Here is a 17,237-nt window from a genome sequence, read left to right as displayed (position 1 = left end):
GTAGCTTAAAATCACGCTAAGGAAACGGAAAATTGTCATACACCTACCAAGCAAGCTTTGATAATACAAAGCGCTTGGCCAAGATTGCTGATGCAAAGATGCGGTGCCTTGATTAGTAGTGGAATTTATTTGTACGTCGTAAGGCATAGTCCACGATTGCAACGTAATTTTAGGTGTCGACTTCAATTTCAGTAATTAGTCTTACTTCAACGTATTCCCGTCTCGTCTCTCGTATGTCGTTTGCAATAACCATGTAACGAAAGGAAGACAATATACACTCCTGGAAATGGAAAAAAGAACACATTGACACTTGTGTGTCAGACCCACCATACTTGCTCCGGACACTGCGAGAGGGCTGTACAAGCAATGATCACACGCACGGCACAGCCGACACACCAGGAACCGCGGTGTTGGCCGTCGAATGGCGCTAGCTGCGCAGCATTTGTGCACCGCCGCCGTCAGTGTCAGCCAGTTTGCCGTGGCATACGGAGCTCCATCGCAGTCTTTAACACTGGTAGCATGCCGCGACAGCGTGGACGTGAACCGTATGTGCAGTTGACGGACTTTGAGCGAGGGCGTATAGTGGGCATGCGGGAGGCCGGGTGGACGTACCGCCGAATTGCTCAACACGTGGGGCGTGAGGTCTCCACAGTACATCGATGTTGTCGCCAGTGGTCGGCGGAAGGTGCACGTGCCCGTCGACCTGGGACCGGACCGCAGCGACGCACGGATGCACGCCAAGACCGTAGGATCCTACGCAGTGCCGTAGTGGACCGCACCGCCACTTCCCAGCAAATTAGGGACACTGTTGCTCCTGGGGTATCGGCGAGGACCATTCGCAACCGTCTCCATGAAGCTGGGCTACGGTCCCGCACACCGTTAGGCCGTCTTCCGCTCACGCCCCAACATCGTGCAGCCCGCCTCCAGTGGTGTCGCGACAGGCGTGAATGGAGGGACGAATGGAGACGTGTCGTCTTCAGCGATGAGAGTCGCTTCTGCCTTGGTGCCAATGATGGTCGTATGCGTGTTTGGCGCCGTGCAGGTGAGCGCCACAATCAGGACTGCATACGACCGAGGCACACAGGGCCAACACCCGGCATCATGGTGTGGGGAGCGATCTCCTACACTGGCCGTACACCACTGGTGATCGTCGAGGGGACACTGAATAGTGCACGGTACATCCAAACCGTCATCGAACCCATCGTTCTACCATTCCTAGACTGGCAAGGGAACTTGCTGTTCCAACAGGACAATGCACGTCCGCATGTATCCCGTGCCACCCAATGTGCTCTAGAAGGTGTAAGTCAACTACCCTGGCCAGTAAGATCTCCGGATCTGTCCCCCATTGAGCATGTTTGGGACTGGATGAAGCGTCGTCTCACGCGGTCTGCACGTCCAGCACGAACGCTGGTCCAACTGAGGCGCCAGGTGGAAATGGCATGGCAAGCCGTTCCACAGGACTACATCCAGCATCTCTACGATCGTCTCCATGGGAGAATAGCAGCCTGCATTGCTGCGAAAGGTGGATATACACTGTACTAGTGCCGACATTGTGCATGCTCTGTTGCCTGTGTCTATGTGCCTGTGGTTCTGTCAGTGTGATCATGTGATGTATCTGACCCCAGGAATGTGTCAATAAAGTTTCCCATTCCTGGGACAATGAATTCACGGTGTTCTTATTTCAATTTCCAGGAGTGTAGTACACATAACAGTGCGTCCTGTCGCGGTCGTCGATTTAATTTTTTTTGGGGGGGGGGGGCGGGGGATCTTCGTAACTGGATCGAGAAAATACAATGAAATAAAGTAATTCAATTTAAGTAAATTCATACAAACTCTCGGCGCTTGTGCATGGCATTTTCATTAAAGGTTCGTTCATGTATTTTTAACCGTTTTCTTCTGCGTGTGTTTTTTCTAATATCGGACTGCGTGAAAAGACAGCATCCGAAGACGACGGTGGTTCGAGCTGGACGACTTTTTGCCCAAAAGTACAGAACCTTTTGGCATGCTAAGTCGCCCAACAATCTCACAGTAACTAAAGACACAGTATGAAACATACATTGTTTAGTAATAACTATATTCTGAAATGAAAACACAATTAAAATTACACTCACATTATGTAATTACGAGTGCTGTTTGGTTGCAACTCGTGAATAAAATAATGAAATATTTGTAGTATTAATGGCGATGTGCCACATACGTCCGATCTGGACAAGACCTAGAAAACAAAAGATGACTCATCCTCTTTCGCCAATAACATGACGATCAAAAATTTTCAAATCTTTCCAGCGGCTGCATACAATATTTATACATCTGTGGTCTATATCTATGACTCAAATGATTTATTTCGTTACTTGTAATTACGTTTTCTGCTAAGAAAAGCTCAGCATGCAAAAGGTGCTTTTAAAAACTCCACGTCTCCACGTATAATACGGGAAAATTCTTGTATGAGTAGAGCGATTTCTCCAACTGAGCAGATGACGTTGACACTGGTAAAGCTGCAGAGAAGACGCTACATTCACCTCACCTCAGCAACACTTCTCCGTGATATCAATATGCCGTGTACGTGCACCGTTTCGTTTCTACTGTCGGGGATGTCTGTCGACTTTCGTGGTCGTATCGAGTTCTGAGAAGTCATATTTGATAGGTTTTAAGACCAGTCCGTCCTGGCTGTCGTGACACGCCACATCCCGTCCCGTCAAAATATTCTAAAATGCGTTTCAAATGGCGGCATGAACACTGGCCGTCTCGTCACGTCACGTAATGGCACCGTCAAATGTTTCTCAGGAAGAAAGTTATGCCAGCTGACGTCATCCGTCCGTTATTGATCATGTGATGCTCAAGCTCATTTCCTCCCAGTACATGGCCATATACAGATCTCCATATTTCGTTTCGTTGTAGCTTTCGTGGTTAGTAACAGTTGTTTTTGTTCATTATTTGTTATCTACATCTACATCTACATCTATACTCCGCGAGCCACCTTACGGTGTGTGGCGGAGGGTACTTATTGTACCACTATCTGATCCCCCCTTCCCTGTTCCATTCACGAATTGTGCGTGGAAAGAACGACTGCTTGTAAGTCTCCGTATTTGCTCTAATTTCTCGGATCTTTTCGTTGTGATCATTACGCGAGATATATGTGGGCGGTAGTAATATGTTGCCCATCTCTTCCCGGAATGTGCTCTCTCGTAATTTCGATAATAAACCTCTCCGTATTGCGTAACGCCTTTCTTGAAGTGTCCGCCACTGGAGCTTGTTCAGCATCTCCGTAACGCTCTCGCGCTGACTAAATGTCCCCATGACGAATCGCGCTGCTTTTCGCTGGATCATGTCTATCTCTTCTATTAATCCAACCTGGTAAGGGTCCCATACTGATGAGCAATACTCAAGAATCGGACGAACAAGCGTTTTGTAAGCTACTTCTTTCGTCGATGAGTCACATTTTCTTAGAATTCTTCCTATGAATCTCAACCTGGCGCCTGCTTTTCCCACTATTTGTTTTATGTGATCATTCCACTTCAGATCGCTCCGGATAGTAACTCCTAAGTATTTTACGGTCGTTACCGCTTCCAATGATTTACCACCTATGGCATAATCGTACTGGAATGGATTTCTGCCCCTATGTATGCGCATTATATTACATTTATCTACGTTTAGGGAAAGCTGCCAGCTGTCGCACCATGCATTAATCCTCTGCAGGTCCTCCTGGAGTACGTACGAGTCTTCTGATGTTGCTACTTTCTTGTAGACAACCGTGTCATCTGCAAATAGCCTCACGGAGCTACCGATGTTGTCAACTAAGTCATTTATGTATATTGTAAACAATAAAGGTCCTATCACGCTTCCCTGCGGTACTCCCGAAATTACCTCTACATCTGCAGATTTTGAACCGTTAAGAATGACATGTTGTGTTCTTTCTTCTAGGAAATCCTGAATCCAATCACAAACCTGGTCCGATATTCCGTAAGCTCGTATTTTTTTCACTAAACGTAAGTGCGGAACCGTATCAAATGCCTTCCTGAAGTCCAGGAATACGGCATCAATCTGCTCGCCAGTGTCTACGGCACTGTGAATTTCTTGGGCAAATAGGGCGAGCTGAGTTTCACATGATCTCTGTTTGCGGAATCCATGTTGGTTATGATGAAGGAGATTTGTATTATCTAAGAACGTCATAATACGAGAACACAAAACATGTTCCATTATTCTACAACAGATTGACGTAAGCGAAATAGGCCTATAATTATTCGCATCTGATTTATGACCCTTCTTGAAAATGGGAACGACCTGCGCTTTCTTCCAGTCGCTAGGTACTTTACGTTCTTCCAGCGATCTACGATAAATTGCTGATAGAAAGGGGGCAAGTTCTTTAGCATAATCACTGTAGAATCTTAAGGGTATCTCGTCTGGTCCGGATGCTTTTCCGCTACTAAGTGATAGCAGTTGTTTTTCAATTCCGATATCGTTTATTTCAATATTTTCCATTTTGGCGTCCGTGCGACGGCTGAAGTCAGGGACCGTGTTACGATTTTCCGCAGTGAAACAGTTTCGGAACACTGAATTCAGTATTTCTGCCTTTCTTCGGTCGTCCTCTGTTTCGGTGCCATCGTGGTCAACGAGTGACTGAATAGGGGATTTAGATCCGCTTACCGATTTTACATATGACCAAAACTTTTTAGGGTTCTTGTTTAGATTGTTTGCCAATGTTTTATGTTCGAATTCGTTGAATGCTTCTCTCATTGCTCTCTTTACGCTCTTTTTCGCTTCGTTCAGCTTTTCCTTATCAGCTATGATTCGACTACTCTTAAACCTATGATGAAGCTTTCTTTGTTTCCGTAGTACCTTTCGTACATGATTGTTATACCACGGTGGATCTTTCCCCTCGCTTTGGACCTTAGTCGGTACGAACTTATCTAAGGCGTACTGGACGATGTTTCTGAATTTTTTCCATTTTTGTTCCACATCCTCTTCCTCAGAAATGAACGTTTGATGGTGGTCACTCAGATATTCTGCGATTTGTGCCCTATCACTCTTGTTAAGCAAATATATTTTCCTTCCTTTCTTGGCATTTCTTATTACACTTGTAGTCATTGATGCAACCACTGACTTATGATCACTGATACCCTCTTCTACATTCACGGAGTCGAAAAGTTCCGGTCTATTTGTTGCTATGAGGTCTAAAACGTTAGCTTCACGAGTTGGTTCTCTAACTATCTGCTCGAAGTAATTCTCGGACAAGGCAGTCAGGATAATGTCACAAGAGTCTCTGTCCCTGGCTCCAGTTCTGATTGTGTGACTATCCCATTCTATACCTGGTAGATTGAAGTCTCCCCCTATTACAATAGTATGATCACGAAACTTCTTCACGACGTTCTGCAGGTTCTCTCTGAGGCGCTCCACTACTACGGTTGCTGATGCAGGTGGTCTATAGAAGCATCCGACTATCATATCTGACCCACCTTTGATACTTAACTTAACCCAGATTATTTCACATTCGCATTCGCTAATAACTTCACTGGATATTATTGAATTCTTTACTGCTATAAATACTCCTCCACCATTGGCGTTTATCCTATCCTTGCGGTATATATTCCATTCTGTGTCTAGGATTTCGTTACTGTTCACTTCCGGTTTTAACCAACTTTCCGTTCCTAATACTATATGCGCACTATTTCCTTCAATAAGAGATACTAATTCAGGAACCTTGCCCTGGATACTCCTGCAGTTTACCAATATTACGTTAACTTTTCCTGTTTTTGGTCTCTGAGGACGGACATTCTTTATCGACGATGATAATGTCCTCTCTGGTAAGCCGTCAGGTATTTTATCGTTTCGCCCAAGGGGGGGTCCCTCTAACCTAAAAAACCCCCGTGTGCACGCCACACGTACTCTGCTACCCTAGTAGCTGCTTCCGGTGTGTAGTGCACGCCTGACCTGTCTAGGGGGGCCCTACAGTTCTCCACCCAATAACGGAGGTCGATGAATTTGCAACCATTATAGTCGCAGAGTCGTCTGAGCCTCTGGTTTAGACCCTCCACACGGCTCCAAACCAGAGGACCGCGATCGACTCTGGGCACTATGCTGCAGATATTAAGCTCAGCTTGCACTCCGCGTGCGATGCTGGTTGTCTTCACCAAATCAGCCAGCCGCCGGAAGGAACCAAGGATGGCCTCAGAACCCAAGCGGCAGGCGTCATTCGTTCTGACATGTGCTACTATCTGCAGCCGGTCACACCCAGTGCGTTCAATAGCTGCCGGAAGGGCCTCCTCCACATTACGGACGAGACCCCCCGGCAAGCACACCGAGTGCACACTGGCATTCTTCCCCGACCTACCCGCTATTTTCCTGAGGGGCTCCATAACCCGCCTAACGTTGGAGCTCCCTATAACTAATAGGCCCGCCCTCTGTGACTGTCGGGACCTTGCCGGAGAATCGGCCACTGGCCCAACAGGCGAGGCACCCTGTGGTGGCTCGGAAACGATGTCATCACCACTAGGAAGCACCCCGTACCTGTTGGAAAGGGGTAAGGCAGCTGCCACGCGGCCAGATCCCACCTTCGCCTTTCGGCCAGGCACGCGCGAGCCCACCACTGTCCGCCATTCACCCTGGAGTGATGGCTGACCGGTAAGATGCTCACTGCCGGAAGACGCAGCGACATCAGGGGTTCCATGTGATTCCAAGGCCACCGAAGTAGGCATAGGTCTCACCACAGTTGCCCCAACGCCACTACGAGCCGACGCCTGCGCCTCGAGCTCGATGAGCCTAACAGACAAAGCCTCCACCTGCCCCCGAAGAGTGGCCAATTCTCCTTGCGTCCGCTCACAACAACCACAGCCCCTACACATGACTATGTTTACCCTACTCTATACGGTGACAAATTCCCAAGATAATCTTCTGATGAGCTACTCTGATAATCAAGAAACACTCACTGAAATACAAGACGCGAAAACTACGCTAGGTTTTCCCAGAAAAACTATTTAAAAGCTAAGCGCAGCAAATAAGTACAAAAACGCTTTATACAAACAGTACTCGCTGCTGCTGGTGCTGTCGCTCTGGCTGTCACAAGACAACTGCCGATTCAAGTGACTAGTGGCTAACGGCCGCGAAACAGACAAAAGACGGTTTTAGGGCGCTTTCTGTTCTAAACGATCAAGAAAACACTAAGAAATCTAACACGAAAACTACGTAAAGTTTTATCAAGAACTGTTAGTTACTATGCAGAGCAGATAAACACAAATAGAACCCCTTCCTTAGTGGAAGGTCGTAAACAAAATGCAAAATAAACGCTTTATACAAACAGTACTCGCTGCTGCTGGTGCTGTCGCTCTGGCTGTCACAAGACAACTGCTGATTCAGGTGACTAGTGGCTAACGGCCGCGAAACAAACAAAAGACGGTTTTAGGGCGCTTTCTGTTCTAAACGATCAAGAAAACACTAAGAAATCTAACACGAAAACTACGTAAAGTTTTATCAAGAACTGTTAGTTACTATGCAGAGCAGATAAACACAAATAGAACCCCTTCCTTAGTGGAAGGTCGTAAACAAAATGCAAAATAAACGCTTTATACAAACAGTACTCGCTGCTGCTGGTGCTGTCGCTCTGGCTGTCACAAGACAACTGCCGATTCAAGTGACTAGTGGCTAACGGCCGCGAAACAGACAAAAGACGGTTTTAGGGCGCTTTCTGTTCTAAACGATCAAGAAAACACTAAGAAATCTAACACGAAAACTACGTAAAGTTTTATCAAGAACTGTTAGTTACTATGCAGAGCAGATAAACACAAATAGAACCCCTTCCTTAGTGGAAGGTCGTAAACAAAATGCAAAATAAACGCTTTATACAAACAGTACTCGCTGCTGCTGGTGCTGTCGCTCTGGCTGTCACAAGACAACTAAATTGTTTTGTTTCGTTATTTCTTTTATGAAGAAGTATAATAAATGGCGAAGGATTAATTGAAGCAGTGAGGTAGCAGTCTGAATTGTGAGACATGAGTGTACCAAATTACTGTCCTCTACTACATTTATAAAGTGGATTTTTATACATTTTGGTACAGTATTTAATATTTTACAACGAAATCTATTGCAACTTGGCTCCAACTTGAAGTGAAAAAAGTAGTGGGGGGTAGAATCAGATTGATTAGTAGTGGAATTTATTTGTACGTCGTAAGGCATTAGTAGTGTTTCATAAAGAAATAGTCTGAAACATTCAGAAACTGCAAGTTGTATGTTAAAATATGTGTTTGTGGCAAACTTGTTTATTGTTAAATATGCCTCTAGATTGTATGTGAAACAGTTTTGCAAGTATCAGTGGTTAGTATTTATGTAGTTTCACTAGCTTACCACAGTATAAATAAGGTACTTAAAAGCCAAATAAAAGACATAAAGAAAAACTATAAATCTTGAAGGGGAAGGTATTGAGGGTAATACGATAATCGCATAATACATTGCCCTGGACCACCACTAAACTTAACCCCAAACAAACCAAATTTTCATGGGATGCGATGGCAGCACGTAACCCTGTGTTCCTTTTAGTAATTCTGAGTGCAGTTTGACGTAATAAATGAAAAAACTGGTGCCTCGACTTTCTGAAATGTAAAATGAAGATTCCTCTTCCCCGAGCTCCTTGTATTGCGTGCGGAATTCCCCATCTGTATGACACTTTATGACATTTTTCGGTCCCAGACTCTTTCCTGGGCACTTCTGCCTTTGATCTAACATAAGAGCACAGCTGTAACCCTTTGTGTCCAATATGTTCTAACATAACCACAAACGGCGGAACGAAGAAGCGGTACGAAAGAGCAGAGAAGGCTATGAAAAGAAGATGGCCAATGGTGCTTGGAATCGGACCGCGCCGTGCCACGCACACCACTTCCAACAGGTGCATATAAGCCCAGCTTCTGCTAGCCTTGACCGCACAAGATCGGCCCGAGTCTGCAACGGGATTAGTGCTCCGCTGTACAGATCTGAATCAAGTGGTTTCTAGGACTTGGTGTATAGCAAGAACTGTGTTGATTTCATATAGCCCCTTTGCTAGCGACATTAGATGTAGTAAAAGTTAAATATTGTCAATTTGTTTTTCTGGAAATAAAACTACTAATGTTGTTTGTTTGAAGTTGTTGAATGTTGTTTCGAGAACGCTGCATCCCAGAGGCACCCTATTAGCGACGAGACGGCAATACACCACAATTGGCGACGAGTTTTGTCACTGAACTATGTGCCTACTGGCCGCAGATTCTGTTTCTTGTGTATATTGTGCCGGCGCCTAATTCTCTCTTGTCTTTACTTGCAAGGGCGCTCGCTTTGCTTTGCCCGTTTCTTGTCGTTTTTGCTAATCACTGTTTTCAGGCGGGCATTGCAGAACATTTATTTGATTTTGTCGTTGTTGTTGCTGTTGTGGTCTTCAGTCCAGAGACTAGTTTGATGCAGCTTTCAATGCTACTCTATCCTGTGCAAGGTTCTTCATCTCCAAGTATCTACTGCAACCTACATCCTTCTGAATCTGCTTAGTGTATTCATCTCTTGGTCTCCCTCTACGATTTTTACCCTCCACGCTTCCCTCCAATACCAAATTGGTGATCCCTTGATGCCTCAGAAAATGTCCTACCAACTGATCCCTTCTTATAGTCAAGTCGTGCCACAAATTCCTCTTCTCACCAATTCTAATCAGTACCTCCTCATTAGTTACGTGATCTACCTATCTAATCTTCAGCATTCTTCTGTAGCACCACATTTCGAAAGCTTCTATTCTCTTCTTGCCCAAACTATTTATTGTCCACGTTTCACTTCCATACATGGCTACACTCCATACAAATACTTTCAGAAACGACTTCCTGACACTTAAATCTATACTCAATGTTAGCAAATTTCTCTTCTTCAGAAACGTTTTCCTTGCCATTGCCAGTCTATATTTTATATCCACTCTACTTCAACAATCATCAGTGACTTTGCTCCCCAAATAGCAAAACTCATCTACTACTTTAAGTGTCTCATTTCCTAATCTAACTCCCTCAGCATCACCTGATTTAAGTCGACTACATTGCATTATCCTCATTTTGCTTTTGCTGATGTTCATCTTATATCCTCCTTTCAAGACACTGTCCATTCCATTCAACTGCTCTTCCTGATCCTTTGCTGTCTCTAACAGAATTACAATGTCATCGGCAAACTCAAAGTTTTTATTTCTTCTCCATGGGTTTTAATTCCTACTTCAAATTTTTCTTTTGTTTCCTTTACTGCTTTCATGCCCCTCGACTCTTGTAACTGCCATCTGGTTTCTGTGCAAATTGTAAATAGCCTTTCGCTCCCTCTATTTTACCCTGCCACCTTCAGAACTTGAAAGAGAGTATTCCAGTCAACATCGTCAAAAGCTTTCTCTTAGTCTACAATTGCTAGAAACGTAGGTTTGCCTTTCCTTAATCTAGCTTCTAAGACAAGTCGTAGGGTCAATATTGCCTCACGTGTTCCAATTTTTTTACGGAATCCAAACTGATCTTCCCCGAGGTCGGCTTCTACTAGTTTTTCCATTCGTCTGTAAAGAATTCGCGTTAGTATTTTGCAGCAGTGACTTATTAAACTGATAGTTCGGTAATTTTCACATCTGTCAACACCTGCTTTCTTTGGGATCGGAATTATTATATTCTTCTTGAAGTCTGAGGGTATTTCGCCTATCTCATACATCTTACTCACTAGATGGTAGAGGCTATCAGTAGTTCTAATGGAATGTTGTCTACTCCTGGCGCCTTATTTCAACTTAGGTCTTTCAGTGCTCTGTCAAACTCTTCGCGCAGTATCATATCTCCCATTTCGTCTTCAATTACGCTCTCTTCCATTTCCATAATATTGTCCTCAAGTCCACTGCCCTTACATAGACCCTCTGTATATTCTTTCCACCTTTCTGATTTCCCCTCTTTGCTTAGAACTGGTTTTCCACCAGAGCTCTTGATATTCATACAAGTGATTCTGTTTCCTCCAAAGGTCTCTTTGTCGTTATTTAGAATTTTTGTCATATCTTTTTTGCGTTTGTGTCTTCCAATACGGCCTTCCCACGTGTCCCGCCCCCTTGCTCAAGCGCCGCAGCCGCAAGCTAACAGATGCCACACAGCTAATGCACATGTCTCAGTTTCAGACTACCGAGATATCTACACTTCTCAACACTGTGCAGCAGGTACTCGCCAACGCTGCACGGCAGACAGAGCCAGCTCCGCCTACTACAGCTGCAAAAGTGGTGACCTTTTCGCAAATTTTGCGAGCAAGATGAGGAATGGCTCGAGTGGCTGGCCCAGTTTGAGGCGCATTTTTCTTGCCCACGACTTTCCAGGTCCTGTGAAACTTCCCATATATTATCAACAGTGGGAAGTGCAGTGTTCCGTCTTATTGACAGACTTTTTCCTAACGCCACTGCGAGTGAACTGTCTTATGAAACGGTTATCTCTTCGCTAATTGACTATTATGACCAGCAAGGGAATGTGGTAGGAGCTAGGTATCAATTCTTTAATCGCAAAAAAAAGGTCAGAACAAACATATTGCGTGTGGGTCACAGATTTGCAGGGTCTGACAAGAAAATGCAAATTTAAATGTGCTTGCGATTCTTTATATTCAAATGTAATACTGCGTGATGCGATCGTGTGCAAAGTGCCTGATTGCAAAATCAGAGAACAGATTTTAAAACAGTCCGACCCAACATTTCAGCAGATTGTGCAAATACTAGACCAGTACGATTCCGGTGCCTTGTCGGCTCATACATTTGAGCAGCCAGCTGTTTGTCGGGTTGAGTCCATTGCTTGTGCTCGCCCCATTCCACACCGACGGCGTGTGCTAGCTACGACTAGTAAACAGCCGTCCACGCCGCTTATGCAGTTCGCTAAACAGGCGGCTACACAGGCCAGCAGAATTAAAGTCTTGCCGTCGCTGTTATACACGGCAAAAACGCCAAGGCTTCCCCTCCTGACAAGCTCAGTGTTACGCTTGTGGTAGGAAAGGACATGTACAATCCGTATGTTTGCAACGAAACAAACATCAGCATGTAGCCCACTCACAAAACTCTCGTTAGAAGGCGCATGTTATTAATGCAGTATTTTCAGTCTGCAACTAGCAAGCGTGCAATTTCGTCAGTGATACGTCAGTCAAACAAACGTTTTGTTCATTTACTTATATGTTGGAAACGCGTGAAATTTCAGTTGGACACGGGTGCCTCTATCACATTGCTAAATCGTCGCACATGTGAACTATTAGTCTCCCCACGCCTGTCTAAAACTTGCACGCAACTGGCGGCTTATAATGGGCAAGACATTCTCGTTGTCGGAACATGTACTTTGCCTGCCTTTGTATCGCTCGCATACGCGAACAGTGACTTTTACAATGCTACAACCAGGTGAGTGTGAGAACATATTTGGTCTTGATGGTTCAAATGGCTCTGAGCACTATGGGACTTAACATATGTGGTCATCAGTCCCCTAGAACTTAGAAATACTTAAACCTAACTAACCTAAGGACATCACACACCCATGCCCGAGGCAGGATTCGAACCTGCGACCGTAGCAGTCGCGCGGTTCCGGACTGAGCGCCTAGAACCGCTAGACCACCGCGACCGGCTTTGGTCTTGACTCTTTTGATTTGTTTGGCTTTAACATTCAGGACAATGTGTTGCCAGTGTCTGCACTCAATGCAAAAGACAGTACAGCTAGCTTTCTAAAAGAATTCCCAGAATTCTTTTCTCAAGATTCAGGCAAATCTAATAATTTTGTTGCACGTTTATGCTGAAAGACAATGCTCAACCGAAATTTTGCCGGACCAGAACTGTTCCCATTGCATCGTTGGACAAAGTCGCTACTGAACTTAAAAGAACTGCAAGAAAGCGGAGTTATTGCGCCCATATCAGCTAGTCTGTGGGCAAGTCCACTGGTTTTGCTCCCCAAACCTTCAGGTCGCATTCGCCACTGCGTTGACTTCAAGTCTACAGTCACCCACAAATTGTGATTGATACTTAATCACTGCCACGGCTAGAGGATCTCATGGACAGATTAGGCGTTGGACGCTATTTTTCAAAAATTAATTTGCGCGACGCATATCTTCAAATACCGCTCGATGAAGAATCTCAAAAAGTGTGTGTAGTAAATACTCATTTGGGCTTGCTTAAATATTGGCGTTTGCCATTTTCCAACGATATTTGGAACAGCTGACTGCACAAGTGTCAAACTGTTCAAACTATTTGGACGATATTGTAGTAGCAGGTCGTACACCTGAAGAACATATGGCAGATTTACGTGCTTTGTTTCGTGTGTTATCTGATTCAGGACTAAAGTTGTAAGTAGGCTGTTTAGGTTTTTTTATTGGTAACGCCACCTCTGTATGAAAATCACTGGCTGTGCTGTGTGCAGTCTGTGGCTGCTTTGCATTGTTGTAATACTCGCCATTGTAGTGTTGGGCAGCGGCAGCTGGATGTGAACAGCGCGTAGCGTTGCGCAGTTGGAGGTGAGCCGCCAGCAGTGGTGGATGTGGGGAGAGAGATGGCGGAGTTTTGAAATTTGTCATGAACTGCTATATTTATATATGATGATATCAAGGTAAATACATTGTTTGTTCTCTATTAATATCTTTCATTTGCTAACTATCCCTATCAGTAGTTAGTGCCTTCCATAGTTTGAATCTTTTATTTAGCTGGCAGTAGTGGCGATTGCTGTATTGCAGTAGCTTGAGCAGCGAAGATTTTTGTGAGGTAAGTGATTTGTGAAAGGTATAGTTTAATGTTAGTCAGGGCCATTCTGTTGTAGGGAATTTTGAAAGTCAGATTGCGTTGCGCTAATAAAATATTGTGTGTCAGTTTAAGCACAGTCATGTATAATTGTTCAAAGGGGACGTTTCATATGGCGACCCTTAGCCGAGGATACCTCACTGGAATCTTCTGATTTTTTGTAGTAGTTTGTGTAATTAGTGTAGATTTTGTTTATTGCTAGCACGTAATTGTAGAGAAAATCTCCTTTGTAGTTGCAGACTTTCATTGTTGTACAGTAAAACAGTTGTGGCATGCATGTAGATTTGCACCAAGTATTTCGCAGCTGCAATTAACTAGATATTATTTTCAGTGCTATGTTAATGTGTTCTCTTATTTTTGATATTCAAATTGTGTTTTTCTGTGTTGTCGTGTGAAATACTGTGACAATAATGGCGTGTGAAAAACGTAATACTAGGCTCCAAAGTAAACTGAGAAATGACAGTGAAAATGAAAGCACTGTGTTAGCGCCACCGAGTAATGAATTAACTGATGTTCAAAGTAGTAATTTGGTAATTGTGCATAGGGAAATGGAGCGGGCGGCAAACAATGGCGTGGACAGTGAAACAATTAGTGAAGAGGGAAGCATTATCGATCGATCGGTCGGCAACAGCTCGCCTCAGGAATCCGAAATGACAGGACACAATTTTGCAAATACTGTAGATTCAGGTTTTGCGTCCTCACCGTTTTCTCAAATGAGTCAAGACACATTTTCCGCTTGTCAAAATGTGAATGTTGCCGGTGCAAATTCACTGCCGAAAAGCACTGACGAACATGTTTCAGACACCAGTGCATTGTTATTACAATTAATGCAACAAATGGAACAAAATCAGAGACAAACACAGCAAAAGTTAGACACAGTGGAACAAAATCTTCAAAAGTTAGACACAATGGAACAACACCAGAGACAAACACAGCAACAGTTAGACGCAATGGGACAAAATCTTCAAAAGTTAGACACCACACTTGAACAAACACGTGAAGATTTAACTAGTGAGTTACATAAAATAGAATCGAAATGTCAAAAAGTCTGTAATGACGTAAAAACACAAATTTGTGAGCATTTTCAACCCATTTTTTCGCAGCATGAAAATGTATTACAGAATCACGAAGCAGCCATAAAAGAACTGCAAACCATTGTTCATGAAAATCACGACACGTTGCAAGCTAAAATTGACTCAGTTGCATCTACCGCTTCGGTTACACAACTTGCAAAAACTCAGGAAAACTTAAAGGACACAGTAGATACTCTGAAACTTGGTTCAGAAAAACATACAGAGGAAATAATTTCACTATCGGATAAAGTAGCCGAACTTTCAGATTAGTTCACTAACTTATCTACAAAGGTAGATGATGATCTGAATAACACAACACCTGTAGCCTTCACTGACACTGAAGAGTATGTAGAAGTTAGAAAATTCAAACAAAATCAAAATCAAATCAATACACAGTACAAAAGAGAAATCCGGGAAGTGCAAGATCAGTTGGCACAAGTAGTACAAGAATTATGTATTTCAGAGGCCACTCGCGCTCCAATACGGGAAGAGGGACTTAGAAATACCGAACAGCCACAAAATAATAACACAGCGCATTTCGGAAATTATGAAAGAAATTGGCAATGTGCACCGAATTTTGAGATTGAACAGCCGACACCATGTAACAATGACCGACATGCGACTCGCTGACATGATGATTTTGATATAAGCTGTTCATTACTACACGTAAATTCAAAACATTTAAAAATTCCAGCAACGACATTCATCCACAAGCGTGGCTCCATCAATTCTCTCATTGTTTTCCTCCCAACTGGTCATTGGAGCACAGGTTAGAATTTATGTGTGGCTATTTAGAGAATGAACCAGCTGTAAGAATGCGATCGGTCATTCACGATTGTCACAGTGAAGGAGAATTTTACCATGCCTTCCTCTCAGCATATTGGTCTCAAGCTACACAAGACCGAGTAAAACATGGCATCATAATGATGAAACATTTAGAACAATCTGAATTCTCCAGTCTTGTGAAATATTTTGAAGACATGTTGCACAAGAATCGGTACCTGTCAAACCCATACAGCCCCTCAGAACTCATCCGCATTTACGACATATTATTTTGGTAGGACGTTGCAAAGACGACATTGAAGCTTTTCAGGGACTGTTACAAGAACTGGAAAGTGACACTGACAATCGCGGAACACAGGAGCACAACAATTACAGATCACATCAGTCGCAATTCCGCGATGAAAGAAATAATAACTGGACGCGACAAGGCTATTCTCACAACACAAATCGTGACCGAAACAGACACCACACGTATTACAACCGTTGGCAGAGTAGTAATAATTACAGGGAAAGATCACCTCTCCGCGGTAGTGACTATCACAGAGACAATCAGAGAAACAGACAATTTGGGAACCAAAATAATTATTATCAAGGGAGACAGAATAACATTAGATGCAACGGACCAGCGCGCAGTTACGATTCAGGAAGAAATTCTCCACCATGTGACCGACAAGAAAGAAACTATGGAATCTACCGACATGACGACAGATGATATGATCGTAACGACAGACCTGAATTGCATCAGAACTGGCGTGATTTAAACAGGGCAGGGCCTTCTCGTCAGAGTGAATTTGTAGAAGTTAGGTCTCCTAATCCCAATAACGGCGCGCGCCAACAAAGAGACAGACAATGACTCGCACAGCAGGCAGCCGCGTGCGCCCGCTGGCTCCGAGAAAAATAACGTAGACGCTAACCTTGAGAAAAAATTCCAATATTCTTTACTGACGTATACCGCATGACAATTGCTTTGAAGTTGAAACTCTGTGCACTAGGAAGAGTAAAGGCTTACACCACATTTCATGTAAAACCGTTTATTGAAAGATAATCTGCTTTTTAACTTTGTCATTGCCATAAAACTTTTCACTTTACATTACTAGTATGCTTGTCAGACTTAGAATCTGTTAACATGCAACAATGTTCGAAGTTAAATATCCAGTCTAGAACCTAGGGAACATTTTTAAACAGAAATTACGAATGCATTGTTATAGTGAACAGACGACACAGTGTTGTATTTGTACATTCTTGCTTGTTAGTTGCACGATTACGTAACGACTATCAGGCTTACATACTTAGGACACATACTGGTACTGCTAATGAGATTTTAATGCAACATTTTGGTTTACTTGAAAATACATTCTGGGTTTAAAGTACTTTCTGTGAGATACCAGACGACACAGTGGTTAGTTTATGTGACAACTACACGGTTTTATCACGACGCTACTAATGAGTGACAATTTACAATGTTGCTTTTGCGGTGTATCTGTGTTATATCTGCGCAGTTTTTCTGAATTCTTCTGGAAAGTAAAACAGGTTTTAGTAGTAACTTTTGTAGTATAGCTACAATGAGACAGGGTTTTCTGTAGCACAACAGTACGTTACAGCACAGTACTTTCTTCATCACAACAATAAGCGTAATA

Source organism: Schistocerca serialis, chromosome 1, assembly GCF_023864345.2.
Source record: "Schistocerca serialis cubense isolate TAMUIC-IGC-003099 chromosome 1, iqSchSeri2.2, whole genome shotgun sequence".
Taxonomy (NCBI): Eukaryota; Metazoa; Arthropoda; class Insecta; order Orthoptera; family Acrididae; genus Schistocerca; species Schistocerca serialis.
Note: the sequence above shows the minus strand (reverse complement) of the source record.